The following is a 21,405-nucleotide window of genomic DNA, read 5'->3' as shown; positions in this document are numbered from 1 at the left end:
AGTACAAAACCTTTGAAGAGGGAATAATATGAAATAGATCTAGAGACGTCAGTCTGACTGTGAAAACTGGTCACTGTCGTGGAGCAGTGTACTCCCTATACAGTCATTTGTATAATTTATAGTAACTATTCAGTTCTCATAGCCACAAGAATATCAGCATTCTTTGAGGCAATATTTTTGAAAACACATAATAATAAATCCCAGCTGGCCAGAAATCTCTTCTTTTAACTTTTAAAAGTATTCCTTTTCAAGACCACAACAATGTAGAGCCTTACAGAAATGTCAGGTTTGAACAAAGTCTGTGTTCTTTGAACAAAAAAACTCCTTCAATACTAGAAAATAGGAGTAGGCAGAAATATCTTCCAAGAAGCGTGTTTCAAATTTCAATTTGCTGCCAAGGCCAAATGGAGATATGAGGCTGGTGCCTGTGCCCTGGTTTTGGCTGGTTTGCATAACCTGAGAGCTGCCTTGCTCTCTCACAGCTGTGCTCAGACAGTGCCAACCTGGAGGAGACACCTCCCTCTGCCAAGTTAGCATGACCCAAGAATAAATCCTGGCTTGTTCTCCACATTGCTTTTCTTCTAGAAGGTGTTTGAGAGTATGGTTGTGCTATTTGTAAAAGTCAAGCATGTAACCACCAGCTTTTTCAGATACTGCCATGTATTTGTGGAGCACAGGCCCTTGCAAATGGCAATTACACGGGAGAATTCAACTGAATTTTGTATATATGAACTAGTTTTGGGGTTGGGTTTTTTCTGTTGTTTGTTTCTTTTTTTAACTGAGGCTGATATTTAGAATATGTCTTTCATATTTAAACATTAATGCTGTCTTTATTTTTTTTTTAAATGTTAGTAGCTAATCCTATTTATATTTACCCATGATACCCATGAATGTCAGTGGGCCAAATTCTTTCACATTCATATTTGTTGCACCAGTCACATTGTTTTCAAAAAATCAGCCAGTTGGTATGCAATACAAATGCAAAAGCTATCCTGCTTAAAAATTTGAGAAGCAGAGTTCATTTGGGAGAACAGTTGAGGTGATGATGGGAACAAGAGAGAAGGATGAGAGGGCTGTGGGACTCTGGGCTCCAGGAGGTGCATTTCAGGTGTTGAGTGTTGGAGGGTCAGCAGCCTCTTCCCCATCCCCCAGCTGGGATCAAGGCCAGCTCTGATATAGGGCAGCTGTGTTACTGTGGGTCAGGCTGGTGTTAAAAAAAGCTGTGAGAAAGCTTCTTGGGGCCTTTCTCTCTTTAGGAGTCCCACTTAAACTCAGTTCCTGGCTGGAGTTCCACTCTGTGTGTGTCTGTACCTGGCTGTGTGCCTGGATGACCCTGACTGTGGCTTGGCTTCCTGGTCTGAGCTTGGCCCTGCCTCATCGCTGCAGACTTGTCTGGTGAGTGCAGGACTGTGGCTGATCCCAGGTAGTGCCACGGGACCTGCTCAGAAGCTGTGGGACTGTGTTGCTTGTTTGGGAGGTCCCTGCCTGCCTTGCTTTGCCCCTGGCCTCCCACTTATCTCTGCCTCTGCCTCCCCTGGGCAGAGGTCTTGCTGCTCCCAGGTATGTGTTGGGGACTTTTCCCCTCAGTTTGTCAAGAAAAAATTGCTGTCTAGTTGGTCTGAGTGTCTGTGAGAATGAGTGTGTTTGCTTGGGAAGATGGACTTGTGGAAACATGCGAGCGGAATTATTCTGATGTGGTATTTATTTGATCATTAAATTTGGAAATTAATTGTACTGATCTGTGTTCACAAATGGTGCTTTTTGTCAAAAGAGTAAGTAGTGTATGTTTTGGTGATGTTAAAAATTAAAAAGGCATGTAATTATTGGTTACACTGTAAATTCTACAGACAAACAGTTTTATCTGTCTTATGATGTAAGAGAAGGAAACTAAATCAGATTTAGTATTTTTTGTTGATTTAGTGAATTGAAAATCAGAGCTGATAAAGGGACACGGTAAATATTTTTGCTGTGGGTTTCCTAGCTGAGACATTTTACTCTTCTTAGATTGTTTTCTGTGATGCCCAGAGCAAGTCATCCTCAGCTGTGCGAGTCAATGAGCTAATGTTGCCTGTGCCCATGGGAGGCCTTAACCAGGTTCACGTGTGTGAAGCATCCAATTTTAAGAAGAATAAAAAAATATTAAGATGGCAATCAGAATTTTGTGTAAGTCCAAAAATAATTCGTTAAATCATGAGGAATAACATAATGCTTACTGTCCCCTAAAATAAAGCTCATGGCTGCATAGCAGGTAACTAGTTCTTTCATAAGACAGAATTCTGAAATAAAAAGGGTACTTTGAGGGTAAAAACCCTCACACCTTGGGACAAAGCTCTTTCTCTGGCTTGCTGCTTGTGGTAGCTTTGTTGGCAGAGTAGGGTAGAGGAAGAACAAATTCCCTGCTGTGTGCCAGGCTGAAGCCTGGCAGAGCTGCTCTGTGCTGCCCTGCCTGGAGGGCTGCCTGCTGCCGAGGGGGATGGGGCAGTGTTCTCCTCACCCACAGTCCCGGGTGGAGGGTCCCAGGTCCCACCTCATTTACCAGCTGACCCTTTCTTGAAGCAAATGCTGCTCCTGCTCTGTGCTTGGCATTCCCCCTTCCCGGCTGGCCCAGAGCCACTCTTGCCCACCCCCACCTACCCTCCCCTGTTGGAGACCTTTTCTCCAGGACTGCTCTGGTGCTCTCTGATGACTCCTCTGCTCTCTCCCTGCAGCTCTGAGGGTTTGGGTCTGGGACTAAACCGGTGGAGGACTTTGAGAACCTCTGAGGTGCTGCTGTGACACACCACTGGTTGTGGCCATGGGGCCAGCCTGGGTGCAGCCTCTCCCGGCAGTGGCTGGGCCTTTCCTGAGGAAACCCTCTTCCTCTGCAGTTGGGAAGCAGCCAGCATGGAGGGACAACTACAGGAACTAAGGAAATAGCTGCAGTATGCATAGCAATTAATAATAATTGATCTACTGTATTGGTTGTTGCTCTTAATTTTCAGCTTTGACAGGTTGTTATTAAAGGACCAGACATGTTTTAGAAATGGTGAGTGTAAACATTACTTCATCTCTTTGCTATGAGTACCTGGTAGAGTTCTGCTCCCTCTTCTTTTTATTTTTTCTTCTTCCGTAAGAAAAGAGGAATGTTTTCCCTTTGTGAATAGGTGTAAAGTACTAGCTTGTGCCAAGATGCCTGGTATTTGGCGTCCTCACATGCTTGCAGGACATGGACTGCATGTAAAGCAGGAGAAGTGTAGAGGGTTGGAACAATAGATATTGGGGAGTAATTGAAAGATTAGAAAGAAATCTCAGACGTAGCAGGGAGACAAAAATTATAATGAAACTAAAGGGAAGGAATAAGGGCAAAACTTTGCAGGGCAAAAGAAGCATTCCTTTTTTTTTGAGGGACAAACACAGTCATTCAGCTTTTCTTTTTTTCTTGACATTTATGTACTTTTAGTATAACAGGAGCATTGCAGTGCAGTTTTTTGGTAAGAACCTAGGTTAAAATAAAAATCTGTAGTGCTACTGTCCCCTTGTTCAATTCTGCACAGGCAGAGTGACGGAGAGAAAAAGATAATGACACCCAAAATGTTTTCCATTCTTCTGTATGAATCTCCTCTCTTCTGTACAAATTATTATTTGAAACCCAGTGAACTCTTTTCTAAAAAGCTCAGACTTAAGACCAGTTCAAAACTTCACATTAAGCAGCAAAAGTGACCAAAATCTCCTCTTTCTTGCAGCTTAGTTGAGTAAATAGGGGTTCCAGTTTGCCTGTTGCCCTGTGATGTGCTGGGTTCCTTGAGCAGGCTGCACAACTGCTGCCTGGCAGGTTGTCAGATTAGCTGGAGCTCAGGCGTTCCACCCTCCTGGGGCAGGAATGGGAGGCAGGAGAAGGTCAGTGCCCTCACTGAGGATCAGAGTAGTTCAAGCCTTGCTCTGGAGTAGCTTGAATCCACCCCCCCTGATTCGTTTGGTGGAAGGGTGCCTGCTTGCCTAAGGAGTCAGAAACAACTGAGCTGATGCTGGCCCCACTGGTTCTTCCTTTCCTGCAGAATATGGTGTGGGTTTGGTTGCATCACTGCTCACAGCCCTGTGGGCCGGGGCTGGACCTTTGTCTCCAAGGCAGAACAGCATGGCCCATTCTGTGCTCGGGGGCTGTCACAGAGGATGAGTGCAGTGCCTGGAGCTCCTGGGGGCTCTCGCTACAGGCTGGGGAAGGCCAACCCAGTGGCTTAAATGGTTAAAATACTCAGAACCTGAAAAAGATTGGAGGTAGGGAATTCATCAATCCACAGAGGAAGCGCTGATGTTAAGGGACCTTTGTCTGCCTCTGACACTACAAAGGTACTTTGAAATAAATTTAGGTGAATTACCATTTCCTAAAGAGAAAAAATTTTCAGAATTCTTAAATTCTGTAATAATTTCTTAATAGGATTTTCCCCCCATAAATGAGCATTAGTAAAACTTCTCAGGAGAATAAATGATCTTCCGAAGTCTATAACTTTAGAAACACAAATTATTGTTTGGAATACCGCAATCTAAAAGATCTCTTTCTATTGTTGAACACTCTATTTCTTCTTAGAAGGAATGTGTAAAAATATGTCATATCAGATTCTGTCATAATGAATAGACTTCACAACTATTTTATTTAAAAATTAGTTCTAATATGAACAAATAAATATACTCCCAATTATGTTTGAACAAGACTTAATGTTTATACTTTATTTTGCATAACAATTCTGGGGCTTCTAAAACCTCAGGAATTTTTTCCAGAGTAACTGTATGTCTAACCTTGGAACCTAAAAGAAATAATTTTTGAACTACTGTAATGTAACACATGTTGTGCTATACCACTGGCACTTAGTGCTGCATTAGGTTTTTCCTGTAACACAGAAATCCCAAATTTTCACCCAAAACATTTGTAGGAACTTCGAAAATAATTTTTATTTCCTACTGAAAACAACCATCAAGATTTTATTTACAAAATAGAAACTCAGGTTTTATGTAGCTACATTAACAAGTTCAACAAAAATGTTTTAAAAGGAAATTTCTGCCTTGTATGTGGGCTTAAAGAAGACCCCAGGAAGATCTTATTGTGTCCTTGCACTACTTGAAGGGGACTTATAAGAAAGATGGGAACAGACATTTTAGAGGATCTGTAGTGAGTGGACAAGGAATAATTGTTTTAAACTAAAACTTCAGCCTAGATGCAAGGCAGAAATTTTTCATGAGGAAGGTGGTGAAACAGCAGAACAGGTTGCCTGGGGAGGGGGTGGATGCCCCATCCCTGGAACCATTCAAGGTCAAGTTGGACAGGGCTCTGAGAAGCCTGAACTCGTTGAAGATGTTCCTGCCTCTTGAAGGACAGTTGGACTCGATGACCTTTAAAGGTGCCTTCCAAACCATCCTGTGATTCTAAGAATTACTTTTGGAAATTGGGATGAGTTTCCCAAAAGATCTTATTTTGTTTATCATATATGAATATTTGGTTGACCAAGGAATCAGCCTTTTGGGGACAGAAAATGAGGACTGGCTGGTCTCCAGGCGTCACTGAGATTTTTTATTTCTTGTTCAAAATCAGTCACTAATGGGATGCAGACCAGGACACACATTCACGCTAATGAAGGTTTATGAGGCTGCTGCTGTTCTCTCATTTCATTAACCCTGCTGGGGGCCAGTCACATGCTCTGAGTCAGGTGAGGCAGGGGCTGAGCACTTGGGCAAAATCCACCCCTCCCAAGGGCAGCAAGGTGGATGAGGAGGGGAACAAAGCATTTTCAGGAAGTGTTTCACCAGCATGGTCCTATTCAGAGCAGCTGCCTGCAGCCTCATGTGCACTGACACACTGCCTGCCCTCCCTGTGCAGGGACGCACCACCAGATTGACATCTGCTGGTGGGAATGTCCTAGCAATAGTTTTTTTGGAGGTCTGCTAATTTGACAGAGATCTCTCATTTTTCAGATGACTCAAAAAAGCCCAGCTTGGTTATGGAGGGCTGATACGGTGTCAGGATGTGGAGGTCACGGCTTGCTGCTTGGATGGAATTCTTTGAAGATATTGCTGCTCAGGAGATGTGACGGACAAACTATAAAGACACAACCTGATGCTTGCCAAAGTGTGTCTGAAAATGGTGTTGTGCTTGATCTGTGTGTCAAGCCTCTGCCCTTTGTAAATGCCTCTTTTAAAGCTATATGTGTAACCCTGCATTTACAAAGTACTGCCACAGCCGGTGCTGCGAGCATCATTGATGAGATCTCATAACAATTACTTAAATGGTGTGCCAAGAGCCAGTTTTTTCAGATTAACAGTGACAAATACAGCCAGAAAATTTGGCCTGATAGCAGACTACGAAGCTGCAACAGTAAATAGTCATTTGAAAACTTCACACAGTAGAAATAATTTTAATTCCTTTTCATATTTATATCAACAGTAAAGGAATTCAAGGACAAGAATGAGAGATTAAAATGCTGTTTGGAAGAATGAATGGCCCACTGCATGTTTGAGTAAACAGATCAGCTTCAGGTTGTTTTCAGGAAGACTTGTAACTGGAGAAGCTGTAACCTTCCTCCTCTGTGGAGTCTGTCAGCGACTGCTGCATGGGGCTTCACATTCTGCAAATGCAAAGGGGATCAGGCCCCAGGGGCAGCACCAGCCATGTGTGCTGTCCTTGTTGGAGTCACGCAGACTTGACTGATTTTACCTGGGAGGTTGAGGTGATTCTTTTTGCATATGAAGTTCCACCCTTACTGTCACTGAATGCTGAAGGGCAGCCCATTGAGTCCAGGAGGAGGAGGCAACGTCCCGCCTCTGCTTCCCAGAAGACTTGTTTCTAATTTCTCAGCTTCTCACATCTAGAGAAACTGCACCAAGTTTCAGTGCCTGGTGCATAGTAGGTCCTTTGCTCCTTACCAGGAAAAGGGGAAATGTGACCCCCAGTAGCCCTTTGTGCCAGTTTTGGCACTTTGTGAATATAATATTTACTATTAAGATTGTGCTGTTTTAGTCACATGGCAGATTTGGGGAATACCAGCATGCAGAACAGCTTGTGATCTTAAGATGTCATTGTGTCTGTGATGGAATGAGCTATGGGAAGCCTCCTGTGGGTTCAGGACCTCAAGAGCTCTAGAGGTAGCTATGAAGACTGCTTGGCAGATGGACCCATCAAAATGTGTGTTTTCTCCAGAAAAAAATGTGCAAACCTCTAGGACATAATAATAGGAGAGAGGAAAGAGTTAAATTAACGAAACTGCCTCATCATCACATGTCAGAAGAGAGAAAAAAATGGTGGAGGAAATGAGGATAGGGATTTAAATTTCAGGTTTTCACCTGCCAATTCCATTCATATAGACTAGACACCCCTTTTACAGCTGTGGGTTTGATAAGGTCTAACACAGGTGTTCTGTTGGGTTTTTTTCCATGGCATTAATAAGGTTTTTCCTAAGGAAATCATGCCAGAGACAGGATTTTTGACATTGCTTTATCAATCCCTGTATAACTTCTGAATTTTGGGCCAACTTCTAACCAAATTTGGTTGCTCTTAAAAGTGATGTGAAAATAGCTGGAGAGAAAGAGGAAAGAACTTTAACTTTTACTGAGGGAAAAACTATATTCATTAGAGAATCCTCTGAGGATTTCAATCTTGGGACATAAAATCTATGAGAAATAGTATTTTATTTTGCTGCTCAAAGAACTATTTGTCTTAACATCTTAACAAGATCTTTTAAAAGTTACATTTAAAGAGAACTCTCTCTCTAATTTTGAGGCTATTAATCCCTTGTGCTACAAATGTTTATGTGCAAGACTAGTCTTGGCAGATCATTAGGCTTTAGAGCTATTCCCCATTAAGCCCGTGTATAAATACTTGCAATATCAGGTCTTTGCTGAAACTAAATAAATGCTAGCAAGAGCTTTTGACTGTGGCTGGAATTAGTTGTCTTCAGTGATGGTGTATCATGCCCTCCAAGTCCTTAATGAAAGGAAAAATGGCAACGTTCAGCTTGCTCACCATACAGAGATCTGAAGTGATATCCTTTGTAAGGAGACTTACTGACCCTCTGCTCCAGCACAGTATAGCTGGGAAAAACAAACTGGGTAAATTAGATAAAGAAATTTGATTTTATGAATTATGGTGGTAGGAAAATGCCTGCAAAGTGCAATTCTGTTTATATAGTTAAAAAATTGATTAATGTTCTATGGCTATTTACACAAGGGAATGGAAGCTGAATCAAATGTTTAAAAAAACCCCAAAAAACAACAGAGTTTCTCTTGATTATTTAGAAAACACGAAAAAATACCACACTGATGTCAGACTGGCACTGTTTTTCAAGATTTAAAATTAGCATTGAACAGTCTGTTCTGGGAGCCCATGGTTTTGGTACATTTTTTTTCCACCGCAGTCAGCCTGGATTGACTTGCACTGCTCTCCTTGCTTCACGTACAGTGGCTGCTCAGTCAGGAATGCAAAACTACAACGAACAACAGGGAGGAGGAATTATTAGGATTGTTTACAAATTTTGATTTGCATGAGGGAGCAGAGATGTTGACAGTTATACTTTGAGAATCAAACTACCACAGCTGGATAAACATGTGCTGGATATCTCAAGGCCTTGCTTTCTCCCACTCCCATGGCAGAGAATGAACCAAATGCAAGTCCAACCTAATCTGAAAAATAATAGAACAGCTTTCAACAAAACCTATTTATCTGTGAGGTCAAAAAGCCTCAGCCTAGTTACACTCCTAGACAGGCTCTTCTTGACAACATGGTCATACTATCTCAGGGGCTGGGAGCTGTAGTGTTACAGACCACCCAGAATTATTGCTCCCACAAGGCAATGATAATGGTGCTGTGATTTCACTGCCTACAGACCTGAACTAACATTTAATAGCTTGGGTAGCCATGGGAAACCTACTGAATTGTTGTGTTTTATGGATCACTTTTCCTGGGTACTTTTTAGGCACTGATAAAACTATGTAGCTTGGAAAAGTAAAGAAGAGTTGTAAGAAAAGAAATGAATAAACAAATTGGTACTGGCTTGCAGGGCTTAAGCAAAGGTAGCTGTGATTAATGTTATTAATGGACAGGTTTCATCTTCTTGGGCTTTGGTGTGTTTGACACACCAGAATTCTGTCAAACTCCTTAGAAGTAGAATACCTGATGGTTTTTAAGGTAAAAATAAAACAGGGTATTCTCTGGAATGAAAATGTGAATGAATCCCAAATGCAAAGGGCTCTCAGTTTTCTCAATCTGTAGACAAACCTTCTGGGGCTTTTGGGTGCACCAGCAATGTAAGTATGAGTGCAGGCTACAGGAAATAAGCGCTTGTCAAAGCTGTGCTAACCTTGTGTTGAGAGAAGTTTGTAGAAATAAATTTCTGTAAATCTATTCCTATTGGTGAATGATCTTCAAGTTGATGGACCATTCCCTATGTAGGTCTGTTTGAAAGAAAACAGCAAAAACAAAATAAACACAAACACAAACCCCAAACAAACTTAAGAATGTTTTTGTAGAGGTTGGGTTCCTCTGAAGTCAAAAGAAATTCTGCCATAGGTTTAAATGGGAGCAGATTTGACTTAAGAAAGGAGCAGTTTTCATGGGAAAATATTTGTACACATGGAGATCTGTTTGGGTAAGAGCTGATTTATATGTTCAAGTGTCTGTTTGCATAAAGAAGTTTATTTGGGCCCAGCTGTTCATAAATACTGCAAGGTGCATGTAAGACTCCTTTTCTCTATTACTGTTTGAAAAAGTCTGTTACCATCCAGCTGGAGCTGCAAAGTAATATGATCTCTTTTGTCTTTTTCTTCTTGCCCTCCAAGCTCCTTCACATCCCAAATCCAATGAGATACCTATGAATTATGGGAGCTATCATGTTGATTTCCAGGTAAATCTTTCATATCTACAAATAGCTTTTTGTTACAGTCATGCAGGCATGAGTTATGTTACCTAGTAGGTTGAGATGAATCTTTTTATATCATGTTCCATTCTGGGTAATTAATAGCACATACTTCAATCAACATTCTTTCTCTTTTTGTGGGTTGTTATGTTGGGTTTTGGGTATTTAGATGGTTATGGTTGATGTTTGGGATTTTTTTTTTTTAGTGCATTAGGACATAGTGACTCATATCTGTATGTTTGTGGTGGGTTTTGAGTGAGTGTTTTGTTTGTTTCATTGGACACATTTTCAATTCTGAATACTGAAGTCACGTCTAGCACCAAACGGGAATGGTGCCATCATTGTCTTCCCAAGAAGCTCCCAGATTTTTGACTGCAATTCTACTCTCTGAATTGCAGTTTAATATAAGCACAAACACTGCCATAAATATCAGATAGAACTGAATTCCCAGTGGGTCCTCCATGGCCACACCTGGTGTTATGATCCCCAGTGTGTGAGTACTTCCTTTAAAATCTGCTTTCCAGTGATGATTAGCTCTGGTGTCGGGGAAAGCACACATGGAGGAGGAAGAGGAGGCAGGAAGTGCTCTGATGTTTCCCTCCCAGCTCCTTCAAGTGACTTTGATCCCAAACAGTCTCAGAATTCAAAGCCTTTCATAATCCTCAGTGGTTGTAAAGATGAGTATTGGACATCATAGTTTGTTTTTAGTTTTTAGTTTGTTTTTAGTTTTGTTTTTAGTTTGAACTAATCTCTTAGAAAAAGAGAATGTTAGCTGCAGATTGTCAATAATGCTTCTATATGGCTAGAAATGTTTAATTTTCGTTGCAGTCTGTGATCTACTTTGAATGCTGCAGCTCTTGTTTACTATTTTCTTATGTATAAACCTTGTCATGGATACAGAGATTTCTGTGTGATTTTCTCTTTTGAATATATCTTATTAGTCATAGATTTCTTTGGGGTTGGGGTTTTTTCCCTCCTTGTTTTGTAAACCACAGAGAAATATCCCACTCCTTGTGTTGTTGTTAAGTTCTTGAGCAGCATGCCAGAAGAATGTGGTGTCATAGAAACATCTCTTCCCATCGGAGCAGATAGATTCCACAGCCAGAAGTGTGTGGGTTTGGTGTGCTGTTCTCGGCAGCCTGACTCATGTAGCCCAGGAACAGGGCTCCTCTGCAGCATTGATCTGGCAGTGTGTGGCCCTCCTAATATCTATACAAATTGGAATAAACTTTGGTGTTCTTCCAAAGATGGATGGTTTGGGCTGTGATGCACTCCTTGGTCTGATCTTCAGAGAGAACTGTAAAGTCTTTCCCTGTTTCTTTTTCTGGATGAAGAAGTCTTGCTGTTGAAAGACCCAGATACTTGGTCTTGTTTGAAAATTGGCCCAAGTGCTTTCATTTGAGACAGTGCAGGATGGGATATGTGGCATCGGCCCCCCACTGATGTGATCCCCCGGTATCAGACAGGGCATTGTCTCCAGTTCCTGTTCTTTGTCACCTTCCTCATCTCAGCCAAGTCCTGGGTGAAGTGTCCTGCTCTGCTCTCCTGGGCACAGCCACTGGCTGGAGGCACTCGAAACATCCCCTGTTTCCTCTGAACCCTTTAGGTCTAACCTCACCACAGCTGAGTCTCCCTGTGCAATTTGGGAATGCCCAGTACAGCTGAATCCAGCAAACCACCTGTGAATTATTCTCTGTGTGTTGTATTATCTCTTTTGATGGGTTGCTTGGAAAGCCTTAAGAAGAAGCTTGTATGTTTTCCAGCTATCTGGTATTGCCCTGGATGTGGGTATTCTCTTCTAAGGGGAGAGACTGATCTTCCCATGCTCCAAAAGACCAAGAAAATGTTCCTGTCTGAGATCTCCTAGTAATCTGAGCGCAGCTTTTGCTCAGAGAGTGGAGTATTAAAAATACTCCAAGATGTGAGAGGAATTAAATCATTACTGTGAAAAGAATCCCTTTTTGTTTGCTCTGGATAAGCCTAGGTTTTATTACCTTTCCCCCCTGATTTTGGAATGGGGCAAAACTGGTAGAAAAGTCAGTTGTTCCATGGGAAATACCCATTTTGAACTTGCAAAAAGATGTTCATTTGTGATCCTAGGAAAGTCTTTGATAAATTCAGTCGATTTTTAAAAAGATTACTGTATTCTTATTGCACTGACTGACAGCTATATTTGATGTTTTCAAAGACACTCTATTGCTTTGTTGAAAGCTCAAAGTCTGTTTTTCACTTGGGAGTTACTCATGGGTAAAGTTCTCTACTGAGAGAAGAATCATGTGTGTGCCTTGAACATCATCAAGGAATCAGCTGCATCTTTCCCCCTTGCACATGAAGGTTTCCCACCCCTGGAAGAGCAGCTTATATGCCTCACATCCCGAAGCTGTACAAACACAATGTGTTCAAGTTTGGGGTTTGTTTATTTGTTTGGTTGGTTTTTTTCCAATGGGGATGATAGAGCCCTTCATTACAATTATCTGCTCCTGTTGATTTCCCACTTGTCAAAGCAGTCCCTGGCTCTTACCTTGGAGATGAATCTCAGCCCTGTGGCAGCAGAAACTAAAGAGTTTGAAGGGGCAGAGGGAATCTCTGTGCAATCATTGCAAACAATGTAATGCTGGGCAAGAAACACTGATGTGTGACAGCACATGGCAATGCAGCAGACACGTGTGCTGTCCTCTGCTTTTTGAGAAGCATCAGTTTGTGTCCAAGGAAGAGAATATACTGCCCTGCTCAGGTATTCAAGTATTCAAGGATAACAAAGTCCTAACCATAGGTCCACAGGGGATATTGTACTTCTACCAGACATCCAAACATGGACATTGGCCTTTTTTAATGTTCTAGAAGTTGAGTTTTGATTTAAATAATATATTGGATATTAAATTAAGCCACAGTGTAACTGTAATTTACATGAAGGACTTACTTAAAGAAAAGGAATAGATGCATCTAATCCTCTGAATAATTTTAGTGTTTTTCCCTCTGAAAACCAGGTTTGGCCTTGGGAAGGAGATCTATTTTTATCTTCAGAAATCTGCTATTTATCTTGTAACCATAAGAGATGCAAGCATGGATCTCAGTCGACTTTCAAGTCACATGAAAGTGTCCAAAATATTTGCAGTGAAATGTTCTGCTAGGAAACAGCTTTCAAAATTTCATCTAATGATGGAAAACAATCTGTCTTGCCAAAAGTTTCCCTACATGTCTAACAAGATTTTAGTTTAAAAAGTCTATTTCCTACACAATAGCAGAACAGCTGCATTTGGAATGCAAGGTGTTTTCAGATTTTGCCGTGTGGGAAACCTGTATTCAAACACTCCTGCAGTTAATGTAACTGTTTGTTATGCTTCTCTGTTTGCCAAATGTAATATTTTTTCTCTACTAGTATTCATCTGTTGGTGGTTTCATTGTTTCTTCTCAGTTATATCAATACCTGAGAAATGGCCACATACACATGAAATTTGAAATTTAGTTTTGATGCAAGATAGTAACATCATCTTCAGAATATTTTTGAAAGCATGGAGGGGTGGGGGTGCATGTGTGTTTATCAGCTTTTTAAACACAATGTGATTTTTTTCTCCTGAATAAAAGTATAAATTGTACTAAATACATGGTGGGTCTGTGTCAGGCACTGTCTCTCAAGTGCAAGGAATACACTTGCCAGGAATTCACTGATCCAAAGGTTACTGCTAGTTAATTTTAATAAACATGGTAAAAGGCTCTTCCTGACTTTAATATTTTTGCCCCAGTTTTTCTTGTACATGTGGATTTTATCCAGTGATTCTTCATGACCAGCAACACAGAAATTTGCTGGTCTCCTAAGTATTACAAATATTCTATCTGTGCTTTTGTATCCAAGACAATAACTTTTCACACAGCACAATTCAAAGTGATGCGACCACAGGGAATAAGGAGAGGAGATAAATGCTAAGATTAGAGATCGTCAGACTATTTGGGGCTGAAAAAAATGTAATTGAAATGCATCACTTTACTGGAGCATCTCTGGGACCAGGAGATGGAGGAGGAAACATTGGGAGAAGAAAGATTGCTTACACTTGGGACATGGGAAAACAAATGCCTGCTGTGTTTGAGATAAAGCAGATTTTCAGTCCAGGTCTCTGGAATATGGCAAGAGAAATCTTGAATACGGGGATCCCACATCCCAGTGAAGTCCCCAGCATGTTCTCTTGTGGTTTTGATGGCCATTTCTGTTCATTGAGAGGAATTGTGCCAAAATATCCATGTTTCTTTTCCTATGCAGTGTGGTACCATGGAAAAAGTAAAAAAGAGTGCATGATACAGATCTTTCTGGTTACCACAGAAGATTCCCCTTGTCCTTGATCTATCTGTTCCAGTGAGGATTGAGTCAAGCTACTCATTAGGTCTGGAGCTGGCTTGTTCTTTGAGTGTGATTTCTGTGGGAGATAACAGTGCTCAGCTGCTCTTTGGGACCTTCTGGCTGGAGTCACCTTGGTCATCCCTCTCTGTACCAGTGCATTTCTCTCCCGCAAGCCTTGTGTTCCTCACAGGCTCCACCACTGGAAATGTTAAAAAAGAGATTTTGTTCTGCTCTGCTGTCATTTTTGGGAAATGAGTGACATTAGAACTACTGACTGGACTGGCTTCCAAAAGAGTGAATCTGAAGCTATGAAAGGAGCTAGAATTGAGGCAAGAAAAGCAGTAAGGAAAATAGATGTGAAATAATAGCACCAAATTTTGTACCTCAGAAAATTTTGTGATATTTGTCAAACGTGTCTTTCCAAAAGGTGTTAGCTGTCCTTAACTGAGCTAAAAAGTGGTGTGGGATGATAAAAGGAGTGTACTGGTAACTAATCATAACTAAAACCTGCTGCGTCTGAGCTCAGAAGTGCTTGCCCCCAGGCACTCTTCTTCTTTCTTTTTTTTTTTTTTTTGGTTCACTGAAATGAATGGCTCGTGATGCTCTTAAATTGTGCCTCCCTTGGAACTTAGAGTAAATACACGTCACCCAGCCAGTTTCAAGCCTTGATTAAGGTTTTAAGTGGGACAACATTATTTTTTTCTGGTGTTGAAGAGCCAGCTTGCAGGTTACTGTGGTGTCATTTGACTTCAGCAAGACACCACTCTGAATACTACCATTTGGGCATGGAGCAGCAGGGATGTGCTGGTGTCCAAGGCCAGCAGCCCTGTGGAAGCTCCGATCAAGGCTTTGTCAGATACAGAAACTTCATGTCAGTCTCACTTCTAACATTTGCTGATAATATCATACTTTATTGATTTATAACAGAAATCCTTCATCCTTAAGTACCAGCAGCATGATTCTCACACATGGTTTGTGAGGGTCTTTGCTTGGTTAATCTTCACACAAAGTTTGCTTGCTGAAGTGCAGTCCTTATGTCCACTTGAATGGTTCCCTTTTAACCTCATCACTGTTCTTAAGAGGGGAATAAATGTGCAGTGAAAAATATCCTCTCCCTTATCTCACAAGCATTGGTGAGGATACTGCCATGGGAAGCATAGTCCTTGGTTGGGATTCTGTCAGGAAAAGCCACAGAGATCTTGTGTTGTAGTTCAATTCATTCAGAAACCCTCATTCTGATACCTTTATTAAGAAGTTCTATGTTAGACAGAGTTGGATTTACATAAGTAGTAAATATTATATGTTTGCCCATCTAGAGTTGTATTTTCTCTCTCTCTACAGACATGTGTTTCTAAATCTTACCTGGTGTCTATCACCACAGAGTCAATCAGCATACTGACAGCAACAAATTATTTCTTGTGATAGCACTGGGAAGTAGATATTGCTGCTTCAGCTCCATGGACGGGTTACTGGGACTTAAGCAAATTGCTCGAAGACAGACAGTGAGAGAAGGCAGGAGCAGATGTGCTAAGTATTGTCCCTGTACCCACTCCTCAGGCAGTGCTGCATGAGGGAGCTGCTCTCTGTTCAGCTGACAGGAGCCCACACTGCCTCCCTTCAAAACTTTATGATAGCAGACTTGGAAGCAAATGTCTCTTTGTGCTTTGAGCCCTATTCCTTTTGGAAATCTCAGCTTTGGAAATTTGTTCTGTGCAGGATTGGAGGGAAGCTCAAGTGTCAGAATGCAGTTCTCATCATTGTTATCATTTTGTTGACTCTTCAGCACTGAGGTTTGGTGTTGGCTTGCTTGTAGCCATAAAAAGACTGCAGAGAATTCTTTTCAGTATGTGTGTAGGCCTGGGCAAAATGTCCTGCAAGATTATGAGAGGCTTTAACTGTGAGAAAGAGTTCTTGCTGCTCGTCATATAAAACTTATTAGCAGTTCTTAGGAATGAAGCTATTTCATCTATTTAATTCCTTTCAGAATATCCACTTGATGTGTTTATTTGTGGAGCTGCAGTGCTTTCTTGGTCCTGTGTATAAATACTGTCCACTCATTCTCTTTCCCAGTGTAACTATGTGATCATGGTTGTAAGCTGTTGTTCAGCTACTTAGGATGAATGCCAGTGTAACTACAAATGATGCACTTCTGTGCTGATAACAGCCCTGTTACCTGTGTTTTGCTTTGCTTGTGAGAGGTACCTGTTTAGTGTTACCTGGTTAAGTCCCAAACCAACGGCTTTACTGCTGCCTGGATTCCATCAAGTCTCTGTTTTCACAGTGGGAAATCAGGAGGACTAGATCCTGCAAGAATCTATTCATTTAGTTGAAATTAGCAGTCAGGATTCTGCTCAGAAATTATTTACCCACTGTCAAATACTTGCCAAGGGATGCTTTGATCCATGAACGGGATATCCTTGTGACCTTTGTGAAACTCCTTTCTATAAAAACAATTTTTTTTAACTTCATAAAAGCATATGAACTAGTTTCAATTTCTAGAGTGAGACTTCAGAAGGTAGAGCATGCAGAAACAAATAAAAACCAGTATGGGAGGGGTATGTGTGTATTTGGAAATTACTGATTGTACCCTTCCATTTTGTCTCCAGGATTTTTTACTCAGTCACAGGGATTTATCTTGTGATGGGGCACACCAGTGATTCCTGCACAGGAAGCCACGATATGTACATATGGTCTGTGCCTGCACTCTTAGAGAAAACCAGAAGATGTGGGAGGCTTTTTCTTAGAGTGCTCTGCCAGATTGCCAGAAATGTCCCATCTCCAAAAAGTCACAGTAGATAATACAAGCTTTTGCTGTTTTGGCAATATTATCATAGTGCTGTGCCACAGGCAAAGCAAGAAAGCACAGATGCATGGTTCAGGTCAGTGAAGGTTTGTGTATGGACAGAGAAACTCTTCTGGATGGAAACAAGGTTCAGCATTGCTGACCTTGCTGGTGAGGCCAGCTGTGGTGCTCCCTGGTTGCCCACAGGAGGGACAATATGCAAAGATCTGAAAGGAAGGGAAGAGAAGGACTGGGACTGGGGTGGGCCCCTGTAAATGAGCCATGATGACAGTTGTCAGCCGGGAACTCAGGCAAAGCCAGGCGTGCACACAGCAGAGCTGCCAGCCCATCTGGCTGTCAGGGCTTGGCACCCCTGGCGTGCTAACTGCCACAGGCATGCTCCCAGGGCTGAGCTCCTCCTGCAGAAAGGCAGATGTGCTGGGAGAGGTGCAACAAGCTTCCTTCACAGCAGACATGTGTCAGGTCATCTTGGTCCCTTTCTCCTGCAGAAAGGTACCTGTGTTAGTGCAAGGCTGTTTGGTTCGGCTGGAGTGTGCATGGCAAAGTGATAACAAACAAAGTACCTGGAAAATAAAGGAGGCAGGTACCTGAGCACAAATCCTTGAAGCTCTTAAAACCTCACCTGGAATGTGATTTAGCAACTGAAATCTTTTTACATGCAACTGACTTCTTGGGCCTGCAGTCAGTATAGTCACGGGCTATGCTTTCAGGTATTTAAGCTGTAGCCATATAAGCTTCTATATATCTTAATTCCTTTTCCCATCCTTGTATCATTTCAGAGCTTGTGGCTATAGCAAGAAATGAATGTGGAAGAGGGAGTGTTCCTTAGGTTCTATTTATTTATTTATTTATTTACTACTCCTCATGAGCCCTATGAAACATTCACAACTATGGAAAGACTGTCGGTAATTGGTGGGGGAGAGGGAGGGATGGAAAAGAGGCTTTCTGATCTATTTTAGTCCTCCAAGATAGCAAAAAATACCCTAAAAACTGCAAGAGTAATCCGGGAGTAGGACATTTACTATTTCCCCATTGTATGCCGCCACTGCTGCTCTGGAGATTTTAAAAGCCCCCAGTGGCTTGAAAGGTAGATGTGACATTGAGCAGGGAGTTCTGATGGGAGACTCTCCCAGGCCCGTGGAAGTAAGTAAACGTTCTGGGGCAGCTGTTCTGTGTCACTGCTGTCATGCTGTTGTTTAACTGGAGGCAGGAGCACCGGGAGGGATGGTGCTGCACAGAGCTGCTCCCTGCCAGTCCTGTGGGGAGCCTCACCTTCCTCTGGTGGATAAGGAGAGTTTGACAAATACAAAGGGAATCCTTAATAAGGCATTAATTCAGGACTCTGCTTGTTTCACACCACAGTGCTCCGCTGTGGGAGTGTTTTAGATGGAGTGAGTTATAAACGGCAAACTCCAAACCTCCTGATGGTCTACTGAACACCATCACCCCTGTGAGCTCTCTGCTGCTCAGGAGATACTGTCAGGACTTGGTGTTGGAAATGGTGATTGTTCTGCTTGCTTATGGCATGATTCATAGGCTTAAAGTTAAGCTGATACTTTAGGACTCTACTCAGTATCCTTTTTTGGAGAAAGAGGGTTTTGGGGGAAACCCAAAATATTCTGCTGTCTTGAGTTGATTGTCACTGTCTTTCAGCAGTAAGGTGCAATTTAAGACATCTTTGATAACTTAATTCTCTGTTTCATAGATATACACAAGCAAAGAGCAAGAAAACATACAGGCTTTCTCATTAGTAAATTTGCCTGAAGTTTAACAGGTTTGTTGGAAAAGCAGGGCATAAAAGGGGGGTTGCTGCTGTCATGACAAACGGCTTTACTGGAATGACATCTATAAATGAAGATTTGAGATGAATTTTACTCTTTGTGTTAGAGTTGCTGTTTCTTATTTTTCAGTTCATTGTAGACTTAATCATGAAACAGAATAACTAATAGACTGTCTGACTCTTAATTACAAGTGAAGAGCAGAGATGAAGGAACTTTTGTGGGTTTGGCTGAAAGGAACATTTGCCTTTAATGTTCAGCATTAAAAATGACACTTCAGGGAATTTTTTCATTTTTGCTGGTTTGAGAAACAAGACAAGCTGAGAAAAAGTCTCCAGCAAGTCAACAAAAAATAAAGTGACCAGGGATTAAATTAATATTTTTATATGGTACAGGAAAACTAACCTTCCAAAAGCCATTTTTTAAAACATCTCTCCTATTCAAGGCAGAGCTGTATTCGTTGTGGTTATACTTTATTATACAATGTTATCTAGGAAATTGAGATTTGGGGGGATTTGAGAATGGGTTCCCATTGAAATAAGTGTTCCACATACATTAGAAAACACCACGGTTGCTCTGGAAGAGCACTTGCAGGTGTCTCTCCCTGCTAACCAGCTGGAGCAAGAGCACTGGTGCCGACACTTTCATTTAAACACCCTAAGATTTTATTTTCCCTTGATGTCCTTCTGATCCTTTCTCTTGAGGAACTGAATGAAGTGAAACCATTACTGTAAACATAGAAGATATTCAGTGATGTTCCTAAGAGCACATTTTTGGCAGCAGTAAGCTTTTCCGGATAGCTGCCGAAGAATTTACAAATCTGTCACATCTGAATCCATTTTGTGAACCTTTCTTGAGGCTGCACCTGCCTCCCAGGGACAGGGAAAAGGGAGAGGCTCTAGATATGTTATCCATTTGCTGATGCTCCATTAGAGCTGAAAGGGAACAGCCACGTGTTATGGTCTGATTACAACACCTTGGGTGGCAAAACATCGTGCTGCTTGTGAGGGAGCACTCAGTGAGTCAGTTCTGCTTTCTGCTGTGTTTTCCCCAACCCGGACTACAGGGATGGGGTTTTTTTTTCTGAGTGAAGTGTAACTTTCTCCAAGTTATTCTTGCTGAGAAGAGAGAACAAATAGTCAAGTAGTGAAGATTGAGTCACCGAATGGGAGAAAGATTCTGGCACTGCTGTATTTATCCTGCACTGGAGCTGCTACTGGAATAAAGAGGGCAGCAGCGAGTCACGATCGTGCGGCATCGCAAGGGGTGGGAGTGGGCATGCAGGTAACCCAGCAGAGACTTTGGAAAGCCTGGAATGTGAATTGTGCTAATTCATGTTCATGAAGTGCATATTTGCTGGTCAATTGTGGGTCATAGTAACTCTTAACTGCAAAATTTTCCAAGTGTTTGTCTATAAAATGTGGAAGTTTTTTTATTATTAGGATTTGATAGATTGTCTGTTGTCCTGTTAGATTCAGGTATAGAAAATTAATTTAAAGCTTTCAAAGTGAATTGATCATTGCTCCAGCTCAGCAGCTCTGGAAATGAATGGAAGTTCTTTTAAGAACAACACAGACTTCTTGGTTTGTTCCTGTCTGCTGGACAGTTTTGCCCCGCAGCACTCCTGACACTCGCTGGATGATGTGACTGTCACAGGAAGACTGCAGCTCACTTGGTTTTAATGTTTCTCCAGTCCCAGGTACAACCAGTTTGATGTGAGCAGCCACTTACTGGTGGAACTGAATGCTCTGAAATGGCAGAGGGGATCATTTCTTGGTAACAGCTTTTGGTCAGCCAGAAAAACAAAACCAGACTGGTGGAGTCTGGATTTAGATTTTTAGATGCAGATGCTTTATAGCCCCTTTGGCTTCAGTCAGACCTACCAGAGAGGTATAGATCTGTGAGGAATCAACTACCCATGTTCTTCTCTTTTCCACAGTTTTGGGAGGGATCTCCTAACCCACTGTGTCCCTAGGGACTTTATTAAAAAAACACATGGACATAGGTATTTACATACATACAAACACAAATGTATTCTCTAAAGCATAAATGCTTTCTAATTCTTTTTGAAGGCCTCATTTCAAGGCTGGCAGTGACTTGAAGACAGAGCAACTACTATTTTTTACTAATTGTAATATCTGTTTTTAAACACCTGTTTCTAGTGGGAATGGAATAGAGAAAGCCCAGAAAGACTTTAAGGTAAGTCCTGAACAGTTCCAAATGTAATTCATGATGTAGCCTCATAGAGGCTAATGTGGCTTTACAGATACAGAAGGCATCTGTACAAATGCAAGGCATTTCTTTACTAACAAAGTAGTTATTTGCAAGTAACTGTTGGGTTTTATTAGCTCTTCCCCCTTTTTCATGGCATGAACATTTCGCTAAAATAGTTTGAAGCAGCCTAAAGCTTTACCCACAAGTAGTGGTGACACTCTGCAGTGCAATCTATCTTCACAGTAATGCGTAACAATACATTTTGTTCCTTCTCCTGCTTGTTCCTGCTCATTCCTGTGCAAATCTCCTGATAAAAGCCTGTGTTTATCTAGGAAGGTAGCAATATATATCTCTCTCACACCTAGCTAAATAATTTTTCACATGGCAGCTTTAAAAGCCTCT

At 41.6% G+C, this 21,405-nt stretch overlaps 1 long non-coding RNA gene across 7 annotated transcripts in view; it reads left to right on the top strand.

Annotated features, from left to right (window-relative positions):
- The first annotated feature begins 901 nt into the window (after window positions 1–901).
- The window catches only part of LOC104687400, a 50,987-nt gene continuing 30,483 nt past the window's right edge, over window positions 902–21,405 (top strand). For 3 of the 7 annotated variants that reach the window (XR_005602877.1, XR_005602871.1, XR_005602876.1), the window contains exon 1: window positions 15,816–20,988. This is a non-coding gene — a long non-coding RNA (uncharacterized LOC104687400). Of the gene's footprint in view, window positions 1,561–2,414; window positions 3,026–9,798; window positions 9,864–15,815; window positions 20,989–21,405 lie in introns of those variants that run through there. The other 4 variants (XR_005602872.1, XR_005602874.1, XR_005602873.1 and 1 more) reach the window with 4 other exon arrangements.

Source organism: Corvus cornix, chromosome 11, assembly GCF_000738735.6.
Source record: "Corvus cornix cornix isolate S_Up_H32 chromosome 11, ASM73873v5, whole genome shotgun sequence".
NCBI classification, from domain to species: domain Eukaryota; kingdom Metazoa; phylum Chordata; class Aves; order Passeriformes; family Corvidae; genus Corvus; species Corvus cornix.
Note: the sequence above shows the minus strand (reverse complement) of the source record. Positions and strands in the feature narration are given on the sequence as shown.